At 42.6% G+C, this 21249-nt stretch overlaps 1 long non-coding RNA gene across 6 annotated transcripts in view; it reads left to right on the forward strand.

Annotated features, from left to right (window-relative positions):
* Nucleotides 1-12063, forward strand: part of LOC126489714 (uncharacterized) — a 70546-nt gene extending 58483 nt beyond the window's left edge. For 4 of the 6 annotated variants that reach the window (XR_007588992.1, XR_007588994.1, XR_007588989.1 and 1 more), the window contains 2 exons: nucleotides 11189-11399; nucleotides 11982-12063. This is a non-coding gene — a long non-coding RNA (uncharacterized lncRNA). The remainder of the gene's footprint in view (nucleotides 1-11188; nucleotides 11400-11981) is intronic. The other 2 variants (XR_007588995.1, XR_007588986.1) reach the window with 1 other exon arrangement.
* Nucleotides 12064-21249: the final 9186 nt, after the last annotated feature.

The raw sequence follows: 21249 nt of genomic DNA on the forward strand, positions 1-21249 counted from the left end.
CCCGGCCCTGTCTGTACATGTCCCTCTCTGTGAAAAGGCCATGAGATTGCTCGCCCATAGGAGCGGTGAGATTTAAGAGGGAAAGCCTAAATACTAGTCCATAATTACCCTACATGTCTCAGATGATACTAAAATACGCACTTGGTTAGAGGATTTTCTTTTTAGTAATCTGCGGTTTTGTTTTGTTTTTTGTTGTTGTTGTTGTTGTTGTTTGTTTTTTGTTTTTTTTTATAGCTGTTAATTTTAAAGGCCAGAGTCCCAAGCGGGGGGAGTGTTCCAGCCACACTAACATCCCAAAGCCAGCCCTCCCTCAGGCCCTAAACTCAGGTTAGCTACAGTCCCAGTTTGCATATCTTGGACTATATGTTCTTCCTAAGCCAGAGGTGGGGTAGGGGTCCAGCCTTCAGGTCCAGTCGGGGGAGCAGGAGGAGCAGGAGGGCTAGGATCTTCCAGCTTCACATCATGTAGGTGCACTGTGGGAGTAGTGGGGTCCTTGCCCACACCCTGGCTGGGGTCGGCCTGGTCAGGGTGGTGCCTGCGCACGTGCTTGACCACCTGGAACTTTTGCTTAGCTTTGTAGCTGCAGAGGCGGCAGAAGAATGGGTGGCGGTCGGTATGGGTAAGGGCATGATGTCGCAGGCCAGCAGCCCAACGGAAAGCACGGTGGCAAACATTGCAAACATAGGGTTTGGCCTCACTGTGCTTGCGTAGGTGAGTTGGTTGACCCACTTGCACTTGTACCCACACTCAGGGCACAGGTACTTCCGTTCCTCCTTATGGATCCACATGTGGTACTTGAGGCGAGAAGGGTCAGCACAGGTATAGGAGCAGAGGTGACAGCGGTAAGGCTTTTCCCCAGTGTGAATACGGCTGTGCCAAGTGATCTTCTGCCGATTTTTGGTGCTGTAGGCACAGTCAGTACACTGGTAGAGCCGGGTGCCTCCATGTCCCTTTACATGGTGATCCAGTACCAATTGATGGCGACATGAAAAGTCACAGAAAGGGCAACAGAGAGAGGGCTGGCCAGCATCCCCATCCCCACCTGAGGCGGCCGCTGAAGTCTCCTCATGCTGGTCCAGGTAGTAATCAGCGGTTTTGTTTGGATTTGAGACAGCATTTCACTGTGTCCTACCCTGGCTCAGAACTCTCAGTGATTCTCCTGCCTTGGCTGCCTCGTGAAGGGGTTGCAGGTGTGGGACACTTTGTGCTTGACACCAGTCTGGCATTTAAATTTCCATTTTTGTGGGGCCCACCCTGCAAGGTGGCCCTGATCTCTCCTCAGAATCCCTGCGACGCTGCCTATGGCCTTAATATCTCTAATGAATCTCTATAAAGGGGGCGATCCTATCAATGCCCCCTTGAAAAGCACACCTGAAATCTTTCCCGGGTCTCAATTACTACTTTCTGACTGACATTTGATGTTTTCCGTATATGTCATAGAAATGCTTAATCAGATATATGTATTTCTAACTTTTCTCCTAGCCTCAGACTTATCATGTCAATTCTCATCCATGTCTTTGGAAGAGCAGAGATTTTAAATTGTAAGATCCCACCTTCTCCAGTTCTTCAATTACGGTTTTTATTCGGTGTCTTGTCTGTCAAGTCTTTGTCTGGAACCCAATGACAAGGGTTTTCTTCTTGTGTTCTGTTTGACATTTATATGCTGATTTTTATATTTTTACATCTGTAATCTATTTTGAATGGTCTTCATATATGATACGATGTAGGTCCTGGTTTATATTTGTGGGTTTGGATATACACTTGCCTCAGCATTGCTTCCTGAAAGGCCATCTTTCTGCATCAAATTCCCTTGTTTATTTGTGAAACATCAGTTCTCCAACAATCCAGTCATGGTATATATGCCAGTAATCCCAGTGCCTGGGAGGCTGCAGCAGGAGTATGGTCAGTCCTTTTCAGAACACCCTACAGGCACTACACACAAGCTTGATGAAGCATCGGGTACAGGAAAAATGTTGATTCGATATAGGCAGTGGTCTGTAAATGTGTGGATGTGAGCGTGGACTGTTGGCCTTGGACTTTTTTTTTTTTTTTTTTGCCAACTTTGATTCAATAGCATGCTGGTCGAATTACTGTAGGTTCAAACAGAGGTTTTCTATCAGGCAATGCTGTTCTCTAACATTTGTCTGTTTATAAGGTTTTCCCACAAGGTATGTATTTAATCTACAAGGTTTAGAGTTATCCACTCAATTTTCAAAGAGAATAAGTGCGGGCTGGAGAGATGGCTCAGAGGTTAAGAGCATTGCCTGCTCTTCCAAAGGTCCTGAGTTTAATTCCCAGCAACCACATGGTGGCTCACAACCATCTGTAATGGGGTCTGGTGCCCTCTTCTGGCCTTTAGGCATACACACAGACAGAATACTGTATACATAATAAATAAATATTTTAAAAAAGAGTAAGTGCAATTTTATTGTTACTGCGGCGAATCTGTAGCTCAGTTTTGAATCAACAGACATCTTACTAATAATGAATTGTTTGAGCCGTGAACATAGTTGTCCTTCATTAAGACAGGTTGTCTCCAATTCAGCAATGTTTGGAAATCTTTCAGCCTATCAGCACTATGGATCTATGTGTCAGGATTATTCACAAGTATTTTCACTTTTTGATTCATCTATAACTGCTATTATTTGTAAAACACAATTCCTATGCATTGTTGTTTTGTTAACAAATTATTAAATCTCTTGTAAACTGTCAGGAACCAAGTGTCAATGAAACTTACAAAGGATATTTTTTGTTGAAAGCATGGATTATCCCATGATGAAAACTTTATTTGATGTGTAATGCAGCTTGTCCCTATTTTCTTATCGGCATTTACAGGTTATTATTGACAGTCTGAAACAAATGAGAGAAATGTCCCAGAGGCAAGTCCATGACCATCGTCACAGGAATCTCATTTAACCACACAAGTTAGTAGCTCTCACCATCCAATGTGTGGTCAGAGATGAATCTGTTGTAACGTGGTTGTACCCCTTGAGCTCTCAGTAAACACCAGGGGGCTGGGAGAGTGAGAATGAGAGGTGTCGTGTGTGTGTGTGTGTGTGTGTGTGTGTATGTGTGTGTGTGTGTGTGTGTGTGTGTGTGTGTGTATACAGGAATTCCTTGGCAGAGGCTGGTCTGCAAAGACTGGTTGATTGACTCTTAGACCTGCAGTGATATGGAGATGGTGGAAGTCACAGTCCCAGGGCCTAATTACAATTTCCTTTGTGTTCTCCTGAGCCCATGAGTAGCCACTCCTTGGGCCCCCTGTGTTGGACTTACCTAACACCTTGTCACTAACAGATGACCTTGGACCTCACATTTAATATATCAGAATATGTCTCCTTAACAAAGCTCTAAGTTTCAACCAGTCAAAGGACTGCGTGTTATCACATAGCAGCTAGTGCCTGTACCTGAGGTTTCTCTGCTTTACCATAATACTCTACTTAATATTATCACCAGTGAACTTAAGGAGAGTCTATAGTTTCTTCATTCTGTTACTATAAAAACTCCATGAAACTGTTTACACATTGTAACATGCAATTATTTGCACTAAGATACACCTGTCTCTCTCATGTTTACTCACAGATATTTGACTCCAGAATGAACTCTCTCTTCTGCCTTTAAGGTGAGAGCTCTGTGTTTACATTGACAATTGTTGTGTGTGTTGTGTATATACTCATGGTTGTGCAAATATGTCCCTGGATATATTTGTGAAAGTTAGTTAATCACTTACTGCTGTGATAGGTTATGTGTTATATTCTCCTGGTCCTCTTCAATGATGACCTGGTGTTTAGTCTACTGCTTAGTTATCTCCATAGTTCTTTACTCATGTGCTGACTTATATCAGTATGGCTCAACACCCATTTTCCCAAACTGTTTTCCTCTCTATTGCTGTTCTCTATTTCCATGCTCCATTTGTCCCAGTATTGGCCAGAGGAATCCATTTAAGACGGCGTCAATGTTCATCTGGTGCCTCTGGAGAATTTCCTGTGTCTAAGCATTGGATTATCTGAGCCCCTGTGTGGAAAGGAAGTAATGATGCCTACCTCAAAGAATAATTTTCAGGGCCTGAATGGTGAGGAAACAAAACCTGTGTATTTATGTGGTTGGCCGATTTCCCTTGCCCCCTTTGTGCTACATATGGAAGGCTAGGGCATGAAAGTAGGGGCCTGAGTGCACACAGAGAGGGGGAGTTCTTGCCACGGGTATGGCAGACGTACAAGCTCACATTCCCCGTATGTTTCTGCAGTCACAGTTATCACTGTATATGCCCAGGGTGATGAGATGACCTGGGAGGAAGAAAAACATCATTGTTACCTTCTATTGATGTCATCTGCACAGACAAGGCACCGTCATTCCATCCCCTGGGATTTATGTGCTTTCTCATCCTGGTTTCCTCTATTTCATGAGTTTTCTTTTCCCTTATGCCACCTTCTAGTGTAAATGTGAAGATTTAATCTCTGCAACCCAGAAGCAGGAGTTCATAGGGAAGAACCCAGTGTGCTGTGATGTCCGCAAGACAGGAAAGGTGAACAGAACATTGGGACATTAAGGGTGAGTTAGTTCCTTATCCCCATTCTTTTTTTTAATATTTATTTATTATGTATACAATATTCTGTCTGTGTGTATGTCTGCAGGCCAGAAGAGGGCACCAGACCTCATTCCAGATGGTTGTGAGCCACCATGTGGTTGCGTGGAATTGAACTCAGGACCTTTGGAAGAGCAGGCAATGCTCTTAACCACTGAGCCATCTCTCCAGCCCCCCCTTACCCCCATTCTTAACCATTCAATATGATAACAATACCTCATCTTCTGTTCATTAGCAGCTCTTTGAGCTTAAATGTAATCCCATGTACCTAAATGCCTTTTCTCTCAGTTGGGTGGAAGGATCAAGACACTGTGAAGTGAGTATGTTACATCAGCTATCCAAGATCTCCCTGGTTGGTGTTAGTGCTACTCAGATATCGCGATTGCCTTCAAGTCTAACCTTATTTGATGTTACTGAAATTATAGTTCCTTCACAATCACCCCTTGTAAGAACAGAATCTACAATACATTTACTCTACATCTATAGAGGACCACATCACATCACTTATACTTTTTGCTTCAAACATCACACAGAACTGAGAGATATTAAAAGGAAAAGAAAATGTATATATATATATATATACACACATATATATATAATCACAATCTGCATTGATATTATTCTTCTTTCTTCCAGATATTTCTGTCTCCTCTAAGATTTGTTTACTTTAGAAACTTCCTTTAGCCCTTTTTAGCAACATGTCTCACATTGATAAACATTTCGTTTACTTTTGATGATGGTTTTTTATCCCCATGATAATCCAGCAGAATAATTTCTGTAGACATAGAGATTCAGGTTTGATAATTGCTTTTATTCAGCACTATAATAAATAGTGTGCTTTATCCCTTGGACTGCATGCCTCATTATAATTACGTGGCTCACTTTTTGTCTACCAGAAACAGAATTCCTTCAACGTGATCTCAATGTTTTTTCTTTGTTTTTCTTTTCTGAAGTATGACTATATCAATCATTTCATGTATTTCTTGGGTTCATACGCTTCCTGGTTTACTCAACATTGTTTTAGAAATAGATTTTTTCCTTTGTGCTTTCATCTACAAGTTGTTGCATCTTCTGTTTTCATGGCCCACATATTTCTGTCCTCTCTTTTCCATCCTCTTTTAACCCGTGTTCATCTCCTCATGGTCTATTTTTATTCTAGTTTATTTTATTTTTATTCTATTTTATTCTAGTTTTATGACCAGCAACATGACCACACACAGCCACACTCATAAACGAATTCAACTCTAGATTTGATATCTGAGAGAAAACTTGGGTCTTTTATCCTTACTGAGTCTGCTTTGTTTTACTGACCTTCTGGAAAACTTGGGTCTTCTCCTACATTTATGAATGCATAGAGATCACCATTCTTGGAATATTTTTCTCTTTTCCACTTAGCCAGGGTTTCTATTGCTGTGAAAGAGGCCTTTCCGTACATCAGTGCCTAGACACATATGTGCCTTCCAAAACCAGTTTGTGATGATTGGTTCAATCCTTCCATCTCATGGGTCTTGGGAATTGAACTCAGCAGGCAGGCATAAGTATATGTGTCTTTCTTTTACCAATTGAACTACCTGCAAATTGCAACATTTTAATCCATACATGCATTTGTGTACAAATTTAACAGTCTCATGTGGAGTTAGTGTTGGCGAATGTTCCATATTCATCTGGAGAGTTGGTAGGTTGTCTTCTATCAAGTTTCAAAAGTTCATAGAGCTACATATAGGATCTACAGGGAAAATAGCTTTCATAAATCTTTTCAATGAATTATTTCCCATATGATTATTGTTGCATCGAAAACAGTGTGTTCTAGTCTACTATTGTTCCTGAGCTTTTCCTTATCCGTTGCATTAGTCAGATCTCACTAAAGCAGTGGTTCTCAATCTTCCCAACGCTGTGACCCTTTAATGCGGTTTGTCGTATTGTGGTGACCTACAACTACAAAGTTATCTAATTGCTACTCATAACTGTAATTTTGCTATTTTTATGGACCACAATGTAAATCTGTATATCTGTGTTTATCTATGGTCTTATCTGATCCCTGTGAAAGGGGTCAAACTCAAAGGTTGAGAACCACTGATCTAAAGGAATATAATTTGGTAGACTGTGGTCCAGCTACTCCAACAATGGCTCTGTATGGCAGAAAAGCCATAAATGGTAGTTGTTCAGCCAACAAGACTGGATGTCTCAGCAGTCCCAGTTTGGCACTGAAGATCTAGAGGATTCCTAGGGCCCTGCTACTGGTCTTCAGTCACTATTGGAGTCCCAAAAATGTAGGTTCTATCTCCAACAAAGGGATGCCTCAGAAGCAGGGAAGATGACCTTGCTAATAAGAATGAGAGCACGCAAAAACAAAAGCTTTCTTCTTCCACGTCCTTTGATGTGGACTTACAACAGAGATGATGCCCAGATTAGGGTGACTATTCTCACCTCAAATGATCCAATCAAGAAAATCTCTCACAGGAGTGCCCAGATACTTGAGTTTTAGTTGATTTTAGATGTAGTCAAGTTGACAACCAAGATTAGCCATCACAGTCCTCAAAAAAAATATGCCACATTATAGGGATATTTCTTGAAAAAAAAATAACATTTTGCCACTAAAGTTGAACCCATGGAATTATTGTGGGTTTCAAAAATATCTCTTAATTGCATATTCTTTTAAGCATTTCTCAAATATCAGAACTTTTATCTCAGGTTACTTTTTATTTGTAATTGGCTACTATTTTTTGTTCATTTCTAAGTGTTCAGTGTAACATTTAAGGGGTATGTGCTTAAAAGTCAGTAGTTTAAGATTTTATCTTAACAGGCATCCTGAAGAGTATTTTTCTTTGCTTGATGAATTCATATACATTTATTATGAAATCAATACTCTTGGTCACTTAGAATCATCTCTATTCTATTATATGAAAACCCATAGGTAGTACTTACCTTAATGACATCTGTGAGATGTTCTGTATTCTAGATACAAGGAGTCCTTAATCTGGTGCATGGTTTTCAAACTTGTGTTTCCCCATCAGGGCATTGTCTTTATTTATCAACCATTACTTGGAAGAGCATACAACTGACACTTGATGGACGTCCTAACAACAAGCTTCTCAACTTATGAAAAGAGGTTTGTTATATCTAAGAAGTTTGGTTTTTATTGTTTTTAAAGAGCTATACATTTAACTCAATTTCCCTACCTTCCTACTGTCTCCCCTTCCTCCTCTCCTGTGACCCCCACACTCCCAGTTTTCTCAGGACTTCTTGTCTTTTTCTCCTTCCTATGTAGATCCAGAATGTCTCTCTTAGGATCCTCTTTCTTGTCTAGGTTGTCTGGGGTTGTGGAAAGTAAGGTGGTTTTTCTTTGCTTTATGTCTAAAAGTCACTCAAGAGAGAGTACATATTACATTTGTTTTTCTGGGTCTGGGTAAGGAGTTTGTTTTGAATCCATGTTCCTGAGCTTGAAGGTATGTAGGTTGCTCCTCAGCCTGTTCCTCACCACCTTAACGTCCTCCATTGCACCTTTTATCATAGCTTTTTCTGTTGCTCTTTCTCTCCCATTTCTCCACCACACATTTTACTCACCATAATGGCCCCCTTGAAGTACCGGGTAGACCTGTGAATGTCTTCCCGCCAGCCCAGGCTTTGACAATGGCAGGCTGGCCTGTTGGTGACTGGCACCTGCCTGAACAGAATGGTATCAGGCAGCCTGGGTATATCTTCCCGGCACGCAATGTTTTAAAAATTGTGTGTATATCGTAAGCATTGCTGCTCAGATGGAAAGAGATCCTGACAGTCGGGAGCCAAGGAATACCACAAATTCACCTTAAGCTTAGGAACTCACAGCCCTGTTTAAGGGAAAGTTTTCCCCAAATTAACAGCTCTGCTCTGGTAGGGGAGGGTTTCCCTAGCCAAGTTGTTACAGCTGTGCTTAGATCCTCAGAAGAGTAACAAGTCTGCTCTGCTAGGAGAAGCTTTTCCAGTTCTGCTCCCCTCTCCTCTGCTTGTCTCCAGTTGAAGTCATTGCTTCTCTGTTCTTCTTAGGCAAAGAAGGTCTCACCCAAGCCTCATTCAAGAGATTCACTGGGAGGGAAGAATCCAGGAGGTGGCTGCCCCTGCAAGAGTGGGAAAGGCAGCTCCCAACTGAAAAGGTACAGGTTGGTTTTGTGCTCAGTGATAAGCTGGTTTTCCTGCTCATGGATTGGTTGGTTTTATGCTGAGATATTGGTTAGTTTGTTTTGCCGAATTGGTAAGTGGAAGAATGTGTTTCTGTGGCTTGGTTTCAGGGGCAAAGTGTGTTTATTTCACCCGTCCTTTTTAACCTTTTGTCTGTGGTTTCAGGGCCAGTGAATTGATTCTAGTCTCAGGGTCAGTGTATGTTTCTTTTGCTCTGGTTTCAGGATCAGGGTGTGCTGCTTAGGGCAGAAAGGCGTGTTGCTCCCCTAGAAAGAGATATGCAGTCCATTGTGGGCCACCAAGAGAGTGCTGAGTACCCAGCCCAGGTCTTCTATAAGAGCAGCAAGTCCTCCTAACCATGGGGCCATCTCTGAAGTCCAAGTCAGCAAATATTAAACGTAATTAGTATTTTTCTACTTTGCCCCATAATGACAATAGACATTTTCTTATACTCAGGTAGATCCAAGTTTCATTATTATTTCCCAATCCAGAAGGTTTCATTTTTATATTAGCTAGGTTTCAATCCCAACCACTGCCCTACCCTGTCTTCAGGAAAATACAACAATCTGCCAATATCAACCAATTTGTATATACTGGAATGTATTAAAATAGAACCAGAGTTTAGAGACATCTGGCCTTCATTCATCTTGCATATATGTTTAAATTTATCTATTTTGTTGCCCATGATAATTGTTCATTCTTAATATTAAATGGTGTAGCAATGTATAGCTACACTGAAAATTTTATAATATATTTTTTATGTGTATATATGTTTTTCTACATATAGGTATGAAGAGCACATGTATGCCTGGTGCCCATGGAAGCCAAGAGAGGGTATTGGATCCCTTGGCACTGGAGTTACAGTTGGGAGCTGCCATGTTAGTTTTGGGAAATGAGTCTTTTAACTGTTGCCTGTTGTTTAGTTTGTTTTCAATTTCAATGTCTTGTATATAAAGCTGGTGTGAACTGAAATAAATAAGTCTTTAAAAGAAAATATATTCTCTTTCTTTAGGTTATATGTTTGGGGATGTGATGGCCATATGACAATTAACATATGAAGAATTGGGAAATACTTTTCCAAGTCTCTGTCCTGTTTTCCATGGCAACCAGCAGTGGGTATGAGACTTTCATCCTCCACAACCTGCCAGGTCTTTGTATGACAACTCTTTATTTCTGAGTATTTTATAGGGGTGACGAGAGTCCCCTCAGAGTCACCTGTCTCTCTTCCCTAAGTGTTAAGGATGTTGCGGCTGTATGTTTCTCTCAGTGGAGCATCTACTCACCCTTCTGGCCAAGTTTTATTTCCTGAATTGTCTATTTTCTTAGTGGCTCTTTTTTAGGTTTCTGTATTCTGGAAACAATAAGACTGTCATGTGATACACAATTTGCAACATTCATTTTCCTAGGTAAGGAAAATATGTTTCTAACATATATTTGGAAGAGTGGACATTTTCTCACTTTATTGTCATAACCAATCAGGCACGCTGTCTTCATTTCTCTAGGTTTATAAGGAGTTTGAAGTCATGTGTTCATCCTCCAAGTTTGTTCCTTTTGAAGGTGTTTTTAAGCTGGGGTTCTTCATATTCACTGTGAGTTTCAGGATAAGCCCATTAGTTTATGAAAAGTCTGTTAGAGTTCTGTTGGTGTTGTACTGGATCTATAGGTCTGTTTGAGGAGAACAGACACCTGTATCTTCCATTGCATGAAGGTGATTGCAAAGTGAATTCTAATTGGTCTTAATAATAAAATCTGGAGTCAGATATTAGGGGATTGAATCTATAAGATCAGAACAGCAAAGCAGCCAGCTTCCAGTTCTTTCCTCTATGAAATTCTCAGACCGAATGGAGCGTCCTGTCTCTACAAGACCTCCCTGTCTCTACAAGTCCCTACAAGACTGAATGCCTGGAGCTCCTGCCTCACACCACCTTATATTCCTCTCTTCAACAAACCCTGGGACGAAAAGTGTGAGCCACCACTGCCTGACTGGATCAATCTAGTGTAACACAGGGTGGCCTTGAACTCCCAGAGATCCATTTGCCTGTATCTCCTGAGTGTTGGGAGAGGTGAGTGCCACCACTGCCTGGCCTCTATGGCTAACTAGTGGATATCTGTACACACTGATCCTCAGGCAAGCTTTATTGTCATGGAAGAAACAAAATATCACCACAGTTGATGAATCTATACATCTTTACTCTCTCTCAGACATGATTTGTCCCATTCAGTGTCTAGGCACTACAGAGAAGTGGGCAGTTTTCCTAATTATTTCATATTTCCTGAAGCCATCTCCAGTGACAGGGATTTTAAATTACAGCTTCCACACATTTCACTGTGGTCAACTGTCTGTGGTAGATTTTAACAGAAGCTCTCTTTTAGGTTGAAATGTTAGGTTTCTTTCTCTATGATGAAAATGTCTTTGATAACATATATTTGCTTTTGTTTCAATTTCAGTATTTTGAAGTTGCAAGTGAATTAAGAAAAAAAGAAACAAATGTCCAACACCCAATTAGAGGGAAAATTTCTAAGGCAGCACCAGGTCAAATGTTTGCCCAAATGGAATCTTTGGAATCATAGAGATAGTCCTTTACCTCCCAGCCAGCTCCATCAGGGAGGTGCTGAGATCACAGTGGAGAGAAAGAAGGGGATACATGTGAAGAGTTAGGTATGTATGTGTAACTCCAGAAAGGTTTGTATTATGTAGAATACTTAGGAAATTATTTTCAAAATATCTAATATTATTTTTCCCAACACAAAAGGGTCAAGGTTAGTGCTCGTGTGTTTTCCCTCTTGTTTTCCCATCCAGTCACTCAGATTTTAGCAGTGTCTGCTGTGGACTGTGTACATACTGGGTGTTTTATGGATGGTTTTGCCATATGGATTATTACCATGACTCCTGCTAAGGGTTGCTCTGAAACCTACTTCCCTGAGCAGTTACTAGTCTACAACCATTGCTTGTCTTTGAGTAAAGTTTCCTTTTTTCTTTTGATTATGAATGGATTTACTCATTCCTTTGTGTCTGCTCAGAAACACCATTTTTAGAAGGAGTACTCCTTTGTCATCATTATATATTGTGATGCTTAAATTATCCCATAACTTGCCCGTGAGAGGACACACATTCAAGTGGACCTGCTCTTCACTATTTATCTGTCTAGAATTCTGGATTATCTGACCACCCCTGGGAAGACAGTAATCACCAAATGCTAGTTGTCAGTGACACTTTGTCTCCTCTGTCTGTCAATGTCAGGTCTCTTCTATGAGAAGAACAACAGGAAGGCAGAGAGAACACGCAGAAGGTTGACAAGAAGCTGACATGAGCCCTTGTTTCCAGTGTGTGAGTCATCAGTGCCACCAGTGTGTGTGTGTATACGTGTGTGTGTGTATGTGTGTGTGTGTGTATAGGAAGGATCTGTGAGATGAACAAAGAAGAAGAAAATGTCACTGCACATCTTTGACTTGACTGAATACAGACAGACTACTCCATCCCTATATTCAGTACAATAGAGTGCATGAGCGTTCTCATCTGCCTTCCTCCCCTCTCCATGAGCTTTCTCTCCCCTTACTCTGCCTTCTAGTAGAACAGGGAGAAAACTGTGAACTCTCCATGCAGAACCAGCTCCTGGAGAAGAACCAAGTGTGGTGTGGTCTTGTCAGCCTGTTACCTAGCAAGAGTGACAAGATCATGTGGGACTCACCAGGTGAGTCATTTCCTTTTCTCTTCCCATCTGTGTGACCAGCAGGGGATCTGTAATGCCTTGTAGGAACTCAACCTGTTGAGCAGGTAGCAGCAATAGCAGCACACTGTGGAACAATGACATTAATAGACTTCCCAGATGACTGTCCCCTGCATGGGTTCCTTTAAATGACCAGGACTGAAATGGGCGCCATCCCTTCAGACCATTTCCCGAATGGGCCATGCATTACTGCATCACATTTGCAGGGACTGCTTATTAAAATGGTAGATATCTGGGTCCACAACAGACACTGAATCAAACCCTGGAAAATGGGGTGTGGCATAGCCACTTCCTTCTGGTGGCTGTCCATGTTAAAATTTATTGCTAGTGGGTTTGATATTCTGTCTTCCAGGATATGGAGTCACAGACTGCTCAATTCCATACCATGTTCTCTTGCTACTTCCGTAAATACCAGTGTGTTACATGGCATGTTAAATACGCATCAATTCCTTCATGTATGTTTATTCAGATATTCACATACTGGCCTCTTTTTTGAGTACCGGGTTCCTGCACTGAGAAGACTAGCAGGGTTCCTTGCATATTGTGTTAGATAGGTAAACTGTCAGTAAGCAGATGAAATCAGTAATCAGAGCAATTTCATGTATTGTTTCTGCTTTAAAGATCATAAAGAAGATAGGAAATAGTTGTGACAGGGATTGTGGTACATGATGTAACCCCTCAAAGGTTTCAGAATTTAGCATGTGATCTGAGTCCTGAATGACAAAAAGAAGCAAGGCTGTGCACAAACCATGTTGTGGGCGTGCTTGCCCCCATGGAGAACAGTGGATCTAAGAGCAGAGGACAAGGCCAGTTGCCAGAACCTTGAAGACAATGTGGACACTGCTTGGGGATAGGATAGAAAGGAAGATGTGTGTCGTTTTCAGCGGTGTATGACATTTGGATTATATGATCAGTGTGGAACGTAAGTTATGGAATTGACATGATTTGATTCCTTTTGGTGGAAGGTGACTTGGCACTGCATAGAGAAAGGCCTGAGGAGGGCGAGATGAGGGAGTGTGTGGAGACAGTGGAGATTTTCAGAAGACAGGGGAGGGATGGAAGTGGATTGAAGGAGGGTTGAAGCCATGCTGCAGTGATCAGCTGGAGAGCCACCCTGAGCAGCCTTGTCTGGGAGAAGGCAGATAGCACCTGTATGCGCTGTGCATTTTCCTTGTGGAGACGTTGCTCTAACATCTCTGGATTTGTCTGACCACATGGAGACACAGTGCTTCCGTTTACTGACATCAGTTGTTCCGCGTGTTTTTGACACAGAATAGTTTGAATACCCAAACTAGTTATTGTAAAACTCAGTAATTTAACAACGTGTCAGCTGATGAATAATTTTCAGATGTAAACTTTTCTAAATACAACTAACTGTAGCAGAATTTCCAAAAGAATAAGAATCTAACATTTGTCTAATGAAAAGTGAACCCAAAGTTTAATGTATCTTTGAAAATGGCTGTTATACAGCATGCACTGCTCTTGGCAGGTTTAGAGATGAAGCAAGTGAGTAGGCTTTAGGCAGAGTCAAGGTGAAATCAGTCTCTAGGTGCTGCAGCTACTGCTTGTCCCTATTCTTTCTCCAGAAGAAGACTGCCCTTAGAAATGCATATTTTTGACAGGTGGGCGTGGCACACACATTTAATCCCAGGACTCACGAGATAGAGACACTATGATGTCTGAGTTCAAGGCCAGCCTGTAATTCCATTTGCATACATCAACATTAGTCTGCCACATATGCAGGAACTTGTGACTGGTATTTAAAGCACATATTATAACTAAAGGCCCCTAAAATCAGTAGGTGAGCATTCTAATGCTCACATTTACAGACTGGGGAGCAGGGCTCAGAGCACAGGGTCTCCTTCTGTTTTCTCCTCACAGTATGCCCAGCCTGTGTTTGGAAAATGGGTCCAGCACATCCAGGCTCAGGGAACCAAAGTTGCTGGGGCTAGGAAGGTTCCACATCTCTCTGATTCTAGAACAGTGGTTCTCAGCCTGTGACTTGTGACCTCTTCAGCAATCTTCTATCCCCCAAACTATTTTCATTGTGATTCTTACCTGTAACAACTTTACAGTGATGATGCAACAACAGAAATAATTTTCTGGTTGGGATCACCACACATGAGGGACTGTATTAAGAGTCACGTCACAGCATTAGGAACACTGAGAACCACTGCTGTACAGACATCTAAACACAGAATCTGACTCCTCAGATATGTCTGGGACCCCTTCATCATTGCCCCCATACTCCTATGGAGGCACAGCCCCACATCAGGATACGCACACTCACATCTCTGTGCAAGCGGAACCCTTTTCTTCCTTCTCCATCATTTCTATTTCCACACAATATGCTATATTTCCAAATTGGTTTTTTATATCTTCATCACTCATCTTAAGGATGTGTGTGATCCTTTGACCAACCTTTTTCCTGTTTTGTGATTCTTCTGCAGGGTCTGGGTCATTGTTCTGCACATACAACCACAGACAGTACAACAGCAGCCTCCAGTCCCTTGTTGCTGACCTTTGAGGAAGCTGGGCATCTAAGGTAGGTTTGCGGGCAGGAGACTTGCTCTCAGGAACATGATGTCCTTGCCAGAGCCTGGACTCGAGGATGCTGCAGCACTTAGATCTGCCCAGCATCTGTGGTCCTGCCCCAAGCTCTTCACAAATGTGGTGGGAGCACATTTGGGAATTTTTACAAGTGGTCCCTAGACACTGGTATGGCTCCCCTGGCTGTGAAGGATATTCCTAGCTTATTCTTGATTTCTCTAGTAGCTGAAAAATGAGAATGCTATTCCATGAAAAGAAGCCATTGGTGAATTTAAAAAGTCATAGCACGGGGTCTGGCGGCATAGCTCATGTGGTAGAATGATTGCCTAGAATGGAAAATGCTCTGTGTTCTTTGACCCTCTGGGCATGTTCACCCTCACCTGTAATACCAGCACTCAAGTCATAGAGGGAGGAGGAAAGAGACATGAGAGTCAATACTGTTCATGAGAGTATGGCTCCCAGCACCCATGGCAGATAGCTCACAACTGCCTTTAACTCCAGCTCCATCAGGAGTCAATGCCTCTGCCAATCATGTGCATACCACAGAAAGACAGACAGACAGACAAGCATACATAATAAAAAGTAAAACTAAAGTCTAACCAAAAAGAAGAAGAAGAATCAGCTTTAGGTTATTGAGCCAAGAGGAAAACACAGTGGAATTTAAAATATATGCACAGTAAAATGGCTAACAGACTTTAACAGTCTACAGTCTTGCAGGAGAGATGTTCAGTGGTTAAGAGTGCATTCTATTATTGCTGAAGATGCAAGGTCTGTATCTAGCATCCATTTCCAACATCTGTGATGGACCATACCTCAGCTCCAGGAAGATGTGACCTCTCCTGACCTTTGTACGAACCTGCATTCATGTGTACATACACACAGAAATATACACAACATAACTATTATTAAGTTATGTACATTTTTAAATAATATACAACATAAAACAATAGTGAAATGTTAAAGAAAAATGCTCAAATGTCAGACAGTAATGAGAACAGTTGTCATCAGCATTATGTGGTAAATGCGTGCACTTCCAGCTATTTGAACACTAGGGTTACAGGATCATTAGTGCTAAGAAGTTTCAAAACAGCCTGAATAGGATAGAGAGGCCCTTCCTCAAAATGAAAACCAAACATAAACCAGAAATATCTCACAAAATGCTAAATTTCTGAGAATAGCAATCTTAGAAAACATGGTTTTTCAAGACATGTGGATCATTATAAAATAAATTTTTGCAAGGAATTCGATGATAAAATTACTTATTTCTTGGGAATTCAACAATACACATGTAGAAAATGGAATGAAAATGTTACTGGGCCGAGAAGAAAACAGTAGCATTAAGAATGTGTTTACATTAAAATGAATACTTGAGCTGGTGCAGTGTGCTAAGCTGGGAAGACCAGCAGCACTCTGAAGGCTGGGGGAGGAAGGGGAAGAGTCCCAGGCTGGGCTGGGCTGCTCCGTGAGACTCTGCACTAAAGACACAAGGTAGATATCAGGACTATTATCATTCCATTCACTGTGGGAAAGTTTCAGCTTAGTTCTGTCATGGGAAACCATCCTCTTTCCATCAAATGAGAGGCACAGCCCTGTGCGCCCCTGGCAGACACATTAAAGATTACCATCCCCTAAATGGGGAAGTGACTTCTTCACCACCACATACAGCAAGGCGCGCAGAAAATGGCAGCTGGGACTGTACTCACATAGCTCATTCTCCAGAGACTTCCCTGCAGACAGTCCTGTGCCTTAGGGGTAGGAATCAGCCCAGCAACAGGCACAGATTTACTTATGGCACTATAAGTGCTTTCCTGTGGTGTTTGAAATTTCGTATCCAGGAAGGAAAGTACTTTAAAGTGTAAACTGAGAAAATACTTGTGCTCGGGTGGTAAAAGCAGGGCTGGGGAGACAGCTAAATCAGTAAAGGGCTGGCCTTGTGGGCATGAGGCCCTGAGTTCCATCCCTAGAGAGCATCATCAAGAAAATGAAGTTAAACTACAGCAGGAAAAATAGCAGGTGTGGTGGGAGATGCTTGTGTGTGAAAGTGGAGGCGAGCCCATCCCTGGAGTGTGCTGACCAGCCAACCCAGCCTGCCTTGCATGTTCCAGGCCAGTGAGAAACCTTGTCTAAGTAAAACTTCAGGAGGATGACGCCTGAGGTACAACACCAGAGGCTGTCTTCTGTCCCCTGACCACATGCATGTATGCATGCACACACACACACACACACACATATGCACACATGCACACAGTTGCACACGTACTCACAGGCATGCACGGACCCACAATCGCATATTGGATAAAGGATTATACACCTTCCATACTTCAGAAGAAGTCATTTTGTTCAGTTTTTGGAGCAGTAAAGACTGATGGAATCTATTCTGATGCTGTGTGCATGTGTGTGTGTGTGGGTGTGTGTGTGTATGTGTGTGTGTGTGTGTTCGTGTTTACACAGAGCTCCACCATCTCTATCTAATGAGGCTGCTTTATGTTAGCCTTAGACTGGGATTGGTCTACAATCTCAGGTTTACATATGATATACCTAAGATGTCAAGGTTTATGTGCCAGGAAAATATACTGAGGTGAAAAACACTGCCTTATCTCCAGAGGTAAAGTCCCTTCAAGTCCAGGTCACAGCCAATGTTCCCTCCCTCCCAACCACAGACTCCACTGGGCCCAGGATTCTCAGTGATGTAGTTCCCACTATGGCCAGGAGGTGGCAATCAACTACATGCCTACATTAATTTTCTTTAAAAGGGCTGATGTTTTATGGAATAGCAATGCGTTTTTACTGTGTTTGGAAAGCTGGCACACATATAGAGCAGTTCCATTTATGGACTGCAGCAACTGTAGTGCTCCACAACTCACTTCATCCTCCCTGAGTGAAAAGTGGGCAGTGCACACGGGATACAGAGTGGTTGGTGCTCTGTAGAGAATATGAATGTGGTGGTCACATTGAATCCCCTGACAGTGGGATGGATGAATTTCCTAGACTTTCCATCCCCTCTCCAGGAGGCTGTGGTACAGCCCCCAGATGGCTCCCTGCCAGACAAGTTGTATCCTGGTCAGTCACTGCCATTGTGTTGCACCATGCCTGCTGGGGACTTCCAAGAGCAACCTGGTGTTTGTGGTGTGATTACCATGTATGCTTCCATGGTGTTTGTGGTGTGTTTGCCAGGTACTTTTCCATGAATATGGTCTGCATATGGTTCAGATGTAATATGTATTCACCCTTACGATGTGGACCTAGCTTGGGGGCCCTTCTCTGTTCCAGGAAGATCTCCAAAGTATTTCTTTTACCTCCCCATCATTTTAGAGCCACTAACTAGAAAAAGAAATTATCCCCTGAGTCCTACAAGAAGAGATAACACAGAAGAAAAGAGGCAGGAACCCCAAGTCCCTTGACCGCCACAGGCCATTGTCTGAGCTACTGTTCTATTGCTGGGAAGAGGCGCTGTGTTGAAGGGAGTTTACAGAACACAGCATTAAATTGGGAGCTTGCTGTCAGTGTCAGAGGGTTAGTCCAGTACCATCACTGTGGGCAGCATGGCAGCAGGCAGCCTGGCAGGGCACTGAAGCAGTAACTGATAGTTTACATCCTGATCACAGGAAGGGGCAGAGGGCTTTGAGACATCAGAACTCACACCCCCAGTGACAAACCTCGTCCAATAGGGCCACACATCCTAATCTGTCTTAAACCATCCACCATTGAAACATTAAACATAGGAGCTTATGGAGACCAACCTCATTCAAAATACCACCGTCCTGTAAGGGATTTCCTCTGCCCCATCAGCAGCTGCAGAGGGAGAATTGGGGCTGGTTGAATACCCATAATGCATTGACTAGAATCTGTTCCAAGTCATTAATACAAGAGACTACTGTGTGACATTTGGGGCGAGCAGGAGGCCATTCAAGTTACTTGTCTAAAATAATGTGCTCTTCAGAAGACAGTAGTCTCCTTTTGACCCTCTTCATGGATACACCTGGTAAACTGAAACTGTAAAGACCTTGAGTACACAGGAATTTACGAAATGCCATCTGTCGTGGTCAGTGTTCTATCGCTTTGAAGAGACACCATGAGCAAGGCCACTCTTATCAAAGAAAGCATTCACGTGCCTTGCTTATACATTCTGAGGTTGGTCTGTTACCATCACGGCAGGGAGCATGGTGGCATGCAGGCAGACATGGTGTTGGAGAAGTAGCTGAGAGTTCTATTACCTGATCCACAGGGAGAGAGAGGTTGACACTGGGCTGGCATGGGATTTTGAAATTCAAAGCCCACCCCCAGTGGCATTCTTGCTCCAATGATGCCACATCTACTCCAACAAGGAACCACACCACCTAAGCCTTCTCAAAGAGTGCCCCTCCCTGGAGACTAAGCATTCAAATATGTGAGCCTATGGGGGTCATTCTTATTCAAACCTCCACACCACCTCCAGACTCCAAGAGATTTGAGATCTGTTTTTGCCAGGAGCATATTCCTGGGATGGTGTACGCTGTAACTAAGAGAACATTAGGAGACAAAAGCTTCCCTTTTATCCCACATTGATGCTCCCCCACTATTCTGCAAAGAAGATGTGTGAAATTTCTCTCTTTTTTAGCTTAATATGACCTTCTCCCCACTTTGTGCTCTTATATGAGTATCATAAACACAACTTGGTCAGTGATGTTTCCCTTCCAATTCTGCAGTTGCTTCTAGGCTACAGTCTGAGACATTATACCAGGATATCAGATGTGCACATGGCCAGAGTTTTGTGGAACTCATCAGTTTCTCAGACATGCACAGACAGGTGTTCTCTTCAGGTGCTTAGCTGACTTGGGGCAAATAAAAACATCGTGCAACTTACTAAAACAAGAAACTCAGAGATTTGAATTGTCACGTTTCTTGAAGAAGCACACCCACTGGTGAAAGAAAGTGTCCTTGAGTCCTTCCTTGTGAGTGGGCAAAAAAAATATCCACAGGGGAATTTTCTCTTGTAAGAAGCAGTTGTAGAATGAGATGGTGGAGCATGCAGACAGGGTGGAATAAACTCCTAACGCATTGAATAAGTTAACTATGTACGCCACCCGTGGGGAGCTGGAGAGATAGATGGTTCATGGCGAGAAAAATAATCTGTTATAATTGGAGGCAGGTGGCCGGGCGGTGGTGGCGCACACCTTTAATCCCAACACTCAGGAGGTAGAGGCAGGTGGATCTCTGTGAGCTCAAGGACAGCCTGGTCTACAAGAGCTAGTTTCAGGACCGGCTCCAAAGGTACAGAGACACCCCGTCTCAACCCCACCCCCAGTGGAGGCAGGTAACATCTGATGATTCATGTCAGAATGGCAGGACCACAAGGCATGTAGCCAGTTGGTCTACAGCCATGAGAATTCGGTGGGGATTCAAGGATTCATGCATTCAGGGCAACAGAGAAATCATTACACTCTGGTTAGTGGCATCTTCTGGACATAATAGGAAAGCTTTTGAGAAATTACATTTCCAGTGATTATCTCTCAAATGAGCCAAGGAATTTTTACAGAATTGCAATCCTTCACGTACTATATGGTACATAGAAGGACCTAACCCTAACCCTAACCCTAACCTTAACCCTAACCCTAACCCTTGGGGAGCTGAAGCGATAGATGGTTCATTGGTTAGGAGTGATACTTGCTTCCCCAGAGGACCTGAGTTCAAATCCCAGCACCCATGACAGGAAGCTCACAACCATGTGCAACTCCAGCCTCCAGGATCCAACCCACTGGACGCTGACATTCACATACATAGCCCTCCTCCCCAGGGTTAAAGTAAATCTAAAGGCAAAGACAACCAATGAAAATTAGGAAAAGTTGTTCCCTGTCCTGTTATATTTTGAGGGAAAGTTTTGGTTTTGTTCATTAACAAGAAAAAAAAAAGCCATTTAAAAAAATTTAAAAGATGCCATTTCATGATGAGAAAATAATCTGTTAAAAATGGAGTCAAGAGACATCTCATGATCCATGTGGGAACAGCAGGACTGTTTCCTATCACTCTCCCCAATCCAGAGCCCCTGCAAATTCAAACAGTGTCTCTATTACACTCCCACACTGCCTACAGGGATTTTCCACTGTAAACACAGTGAGGCCTGCACCCCATAGCTCAGGGAAGTCCATGAATTCCAGAGCTTTCTAACATTCTTCAGAGGGCTGGACTTCAAACCCGCCTGTCACCTGGTGTTGAAGGAATACTGAAGGCTCCTGTCACATTCCCCCCCCCCCC

This window comes from Alexandromys fortis, unplaced genomic scaffold, assembly GCF_014885135.2.
Source record: "Alexandromys fortis isolate MF-2015 unplaced genomic scaffold, M_Fortis_MF-2015_v1.1 scaffold_205, whole genome shotgun sequence".
Taxonomy (NCBI): domain Eukaryota; kingdom Metazoa; phylum Chordata; class Mammalia; order Rodentia; family Cricetidae; genus Alexandromys; species Alexandromys fortis.